A 5733-nucleotide genomic window follows, 5' to 3' on the forward strand; every position below is an offset into this window, starting at 1 on the left:
CTCCGTTAATCTCAAATATTTTCTCCCAATATTCCTCTATTTATATCTATAGAGTTACCATACGACCTGGTTTGACCGGAACAGTCCCGGTTTTCAATACTTGTCATAGTTAGTTTACAAATACGTCCCGGTTTTCTGATCTTGATTTTTGAAGTGGCTTGATTTTTAAAATGTTTTAAAGTGCACGGAAATGTATGAAGAAATTAAGAATAATTCACAATATATTAACATTTTTTAACCCTTATAGTGCCGAACAACGATTGGATTTAACCCTTATAGTGCCGACCGTTGTTAGCAACACTTGCGAAAAGTGCCAACAACAATATACAGGGTATTCCGTAACTCTTCGAAATGGGGGGTTGCTGGGGTGACTCTGAACAACTTTTTCCTTTTCCAAAATGTAGTTTCAAGCTTCGTTTTCGAATTATTAACGAAAAACACTGGCCAATCACAGCGCCCGTAGAGCCCGCGCTCAGGACGGGCGAACAAAGATTCACCCGTGCGCTATCGTGAACGACGCGTATGCGTGACTTCTCGGTTATCGATCGCTGTCAAAAAAATTTGACCTTGCACCGCTATTTTTATAAGGCTTAGAGAAATGGTTTTTTGCCGTCATTCCGACGTTTGTATAAATTTAAAAGAAACTGCAATTAGTCGGAATCGCGAAGAAAATAGCGAAGGTCGTTTTTAACGCGTACGCATTTTTATATCTGAGCTCGTAATGAAAATTTAAAAAATACGTTTTGTAGATCTATGTCAATGATACGCACGCTGAAAATTTCATCGAAATCGGTTAATGTTACTATGAGCTACAAACAGTTAAAGGTTGTGAAAATCGCACTATCACGACTTTCGGCGTAAAACTAATAAATCTGCAGATTCTTACATCTTTCGATGCCTGTTGCTTGTTTCTCCATCCACCGATTTCGATGAAATTTTCAGCGTGTGTATAATTGACATAGATATACAAAACGTATTTTATTCTTTCATGAATAACAAATAAGTCGTTTAATAACTGTGTTCGATACTTTTATTCGTTATCCGAAAGGAATAAAGTGTTTTATTACTTATGAAAAACTTACCCATTCGTCCACGAATGAACCTGCTTCGACGGAAGTGGGTCGTTGGCATCGGGTCATTGTGTCGATCCCGACCTTTCCAGGCAATCCGAAGCAGCTGATGTTACGGTCGGGCCGATAAACTCACTTCACTGTATTTTTTTTTCACTGTCACTTTCACTTGCCACTGGGAAAGGTGGGGATATTCAAGAACAATGTATTGTTCCTACGTTTAAAAAATTTGGGCCCCGAAAGGGGCCGATTGTGGTGAGGGTGGTGTCACCTGAACGGTGGCATTGCCATCGCACTGCACGAATATAAAAAACATTTCGTAGTGCTGCGCGTTCGTATGATGCATGTTTCTCCTACGGTTGGCAGAATTACTCTGCCAGTTTAAGCATTTCCTGGGTCCTAGATGGACGTTCCCTAAGGAAGGGATATTTTTACAATAGAACGGAGAAGAAATGTTTATTACTGGAAAACCTGAGTGGCAAGCAGTTTTGGAGTCGACATCCATTCCACTAAAAAGTACCCATGCGCTCGGAGCGGTCGCATTATTTTCGTCACCACGTGCCTGGATAGCGAAATGTTTTACACCCGTAGCCACCAAGTCTAGCGAACCTCTCTTGTCTTCGGGATGGTGGAAATGAGTTAGAGAACTAAAAATTGATGAATGGGAAATTTTCCGGACAGTACAGCGAGCCCAGCCTAGGTTAGATAATTGTCCTTTTTCTGGCGTGGGCCTAAGCTTTTGCCCAAGGCTGGTGCAATAAATCAGGTAAGAGCCGGGAGCGCCACTCGAGACTGTACGGGGCACCGAGAGCTCGACACTCGAGGATGCCCGTGGGTCGGAGTGCCACCCATCTGGTTCATGCCTTCGATATCCTTCTATGCCCCCAAAAGGGGGCAAAACTCAAATGCACTCACGACACATCAATTCCGTGAAATACTTTGTTTTTATATTATTGTTGGACATTGGACAATTGTTGGACATATTTGTGAGCGCAAAATAGGTCAACGTGTAGTGGGGTGTTGTTCACATGTTGCAACAGTATTATGGTACTTCGGGTTTGCTCGACATCAGGCATCCACACATTCATCTGCTAACTTCCTCAACCAATATTTTACCGAAAAAATGTCATCTGAAGAAGAGAAGGATGAAATATAATAACAATTCTTCATATTCGATGCATTTCATCTTGTTTTAGAAGTAAGTTACAGTAGAAAAACTAACATATTTTACGGAATATTTGCATGGCAGCACCTTATCTTAATTTGTCGCGTTTTATTGTTATTAATTAGCAATTTGAGCAATATTTTTTTACACACCATATAAATATTGACTTTCCTCTATAGAATAGCGTTTGAATTTTTTCATTTCATGCATTCATTTCGAAGTTATGATCATTTGAAGTCAGAAAGTTTCAATTCGAATTTCGAAGTACCGTCAACTTCATCTACATTTTTTATAACTTTCCCATCACTTTTGAGATAAATAATTGTGCGTTTATGATGCCTTAGGACTTATTGAATGATGCCTCATTAAAATTTTAGGTGCCTGAACTGCAACAAATTTGGCACTTTTTTAACATCCTCCTTTCCCATTCATCAATTTTTCAGCAACCCCCCATTTCCGGATGTTCGAAGAGTTACGGGGCACCCTGTATGTATCGTTGCGTATGCGATGGCGCCTTACTATTCGCATCGCGACAGAACTCTGTCTCAAAATAAATTTATAAATCGTTATAAATGGTTGAATAAATAAATAAATAAATAAACAAAAAAAATTGAAAAAACTACTTTGTTCCAAAATTTGAGAGTTCTTCTCTCGTCCAAATAAGTATAGGTAAAGCATCATATCCAATATGTCGACACCTTCTGTTTAGTTGTAAACTTCACAAGTGGTTACGTCGCAGGCAACTATTTTGAAATTTTTTCAAGGTTACTGTAGGTACTGAATGCATACATCCTGTATGGAATGAATACTGAAGGCAAAATCATAACTCGATTAGTAACCATCAATGCTGAATAAATAATTTTTGTGTGAATAATAATAAGTAAATATTACACATTTTCAATAGTCGAATAACTATAAATGTTTATAATAATATTTGAATTGTATTTCAGTGATGTTATACTAGCTGCATGAATCACTTGTTTTGTAGCAGGTATATACATATGTAATCCTCCTGACGCTTGCTGCGCATCATGGGATTATTATTTAATTTTGTGTTTTGATATTAGAAATTTTGTTACAAATAATTGAAAATGCAGTATTTATGCTTCATACTACGTGTTCTACATCAAACTATGACCAAACGATGATTTTTCTTATTTGCAAATACTGTTTATAAAAGAAAACTGATTTATCCATTTTTCCTAATGATTTTGAATAAGTATTATTAGTATGATTTTCAACAAATATTGAAATACAATTGGCATTAATTTATTCTCCCTTTATTTCGTAATATGTTCCTTTTTGAATTTTGTAAATATCATTCTTACTTTTTTTTTTATGATTTTTTTCTCAAACCTTACCAAATTACATCAAATTGGTTCGGTATTCTTTGCTTAGGTACAATTCTTTCGATCGGCACTATAAGGGTTAACATATTGTGATGCCCGGTTTGCTCCAATTCCTCGAAACTAGGAGCAGATATTGGGGTATCACTGAATTAAAACACTTAGGGATCGTCGTTGCGTGAAACAGTTACAAAATTCACATATACATACTTAAATAGCGAGTTCTACTTTTTTTGTTGTTTTAAGAAAACGAGAGTCATTTATTTACTGCAAGACGCAAATGACGAATTTTTGTCATTTGGTTGTTGGTAATTGGCTGTGAAAAAAGTTTTATCAACAGAAAAATATGATTTTACTCTCAAATAGATTGTTGCTATACTTTTAATTATTATTTTATTTTTCATTTTATATGATTTTTTAATTACTATAATGAAAGTACATTTTTTCAAAACATTTTTCTTGTCCTTTTGTTTTGGTACCTGTCCCGATTTGGTGCTGAAAAAATATGATAACCCTACTTTTATAGAAACTTCCTTGCATGGGTGTCAATTAATATTGAATAAGGTTGTCGACTTTTTTACAGAGTATGAATTTTTTCCATTCCGACCATTTTACAACGATCTGAATGAATCAAATGGTTCTAACAATAAGTCAAGTAAATGTTGGAGATATTCCATAATATCTGAATTTAATTCTTTTCTAAGTGGTAAAACTCACACGCGGCCGAGTGTTGCCCTGATAGAAGACAATTCCTTTTCTGTTAAAAATAATCACAGCACAGCATAAAAAATAACTACTAAGGAATTACATAGTAGTGACATCCCATACGAAAGTCAAAAACTTTCCGTTCAACTCGATACAGTAATGTCTCTACAAGTGTCAGCCAGTTTGGATTCTACTAGTAACAGTATAGATGGTCCTACGCCTAGGTTGCGTCATTGCTGCGTCTATGTTATCTCGCTCGCTGTCAGTCAAGCGTATAACGCTACACCACTCGAATTCTTTTACGAGATTTCACGGCTCGACAATTCATAATAGAAAAATATAATTTCTTTAATTTTCCTTTTTTTCATCTGAAATTTTTTTTAACATGTTGGTGAGATTTTTCTGATAAAAATGATATCAAACACGATATAATTTGAACAACATTTACTTATTATTACTTGTTGAGTAATTAATTTAATTTCATAATATATCGCTTTGGATGAATTACAAAAACAAATTGCTAAAAAAATACATTAAATACCTGTACACATTATCCGTCGAATGTAGAGGGAGAGCCACCGTTTGGTTGCCAATTGTGTCTGTTTTATCTCAATACAGTGAAATATCTTTTAAGGAAGTGATGTTAGGAAAAAAATGTTTTAACAAAAGTTGTTTGGTACGAGCGGGAAAATTATGTGGTATAAATATTTTTTTTGTACCTGGTATGGTGGGGGAGACTTCAAAGTCAGTTTAATTTTTTTTAAATGGAATGCAGAATAATTAAAATAAAATAAATGTTGTCAACTAAAAATTTTGAACGTCATAGCTAGCTATACATTATTTTAAATTGAAAAAAAAAATTATAAAGCATAATACGATAATCCTATGCTTAAAATGTATTTTCTTGTGGTCGCCTGACAGCAACCTGTAAATCTGGCGTGACAGTGAACGTGTTAATAAGTAAATGTTGTTCAAATTATGTCGTGTTTGATGTCATTTTCATCAGAAAAATCTCATCAATATGTTAAGAAAAATTTCGGGATAAAAAAACGTAAAATTAAAAAAGTTGGTTTTTAAATCACTTGGTTGCCTCGACTACGTTCCTCGTCCGGTATAGGTTCCTTGCGGATTGACACTTGTGGAGACATTACTGTACATACATATATGGGTTACTTCAAATACTATCTTTATTCAATTTAAGCAGTAACATCGTTGAAAATATATGAACTTATATGTATGTGCGATAAGATAAAACAAAAAAAGGAACAATTATTGTCGTATTAAAACAATATGAGACAGAACATTTGCAAATGAAGAATGAAGAATGCAAAATTATTACTAGGTCAAGTTTAAATTATTTCAAATTATAAATTTTCAAAATTGTCAAGTTTAATGTTTTTTAAACTTTTACATTTTTTAGATAATGATTATTTCGACGCTAGTCCTC

The sequence above is a fragment of the Habropoda laboriosa genome, unplaced genomic scaffold (assembly GCF_001263275.1).
Source record: "Habropoda laboriosa isolate 0110345459 unplaced genomic scaffold, ASM126327v1 scaffold207, whole genome shotgun sequence".
Taxonomy (NCBI): domain Eukaryota; kingdom Metazoa; phylum Arthropoda; class Insecta; order Hymenoptera; family Apidae; genus Habropoda; species Habropoda laboriosa.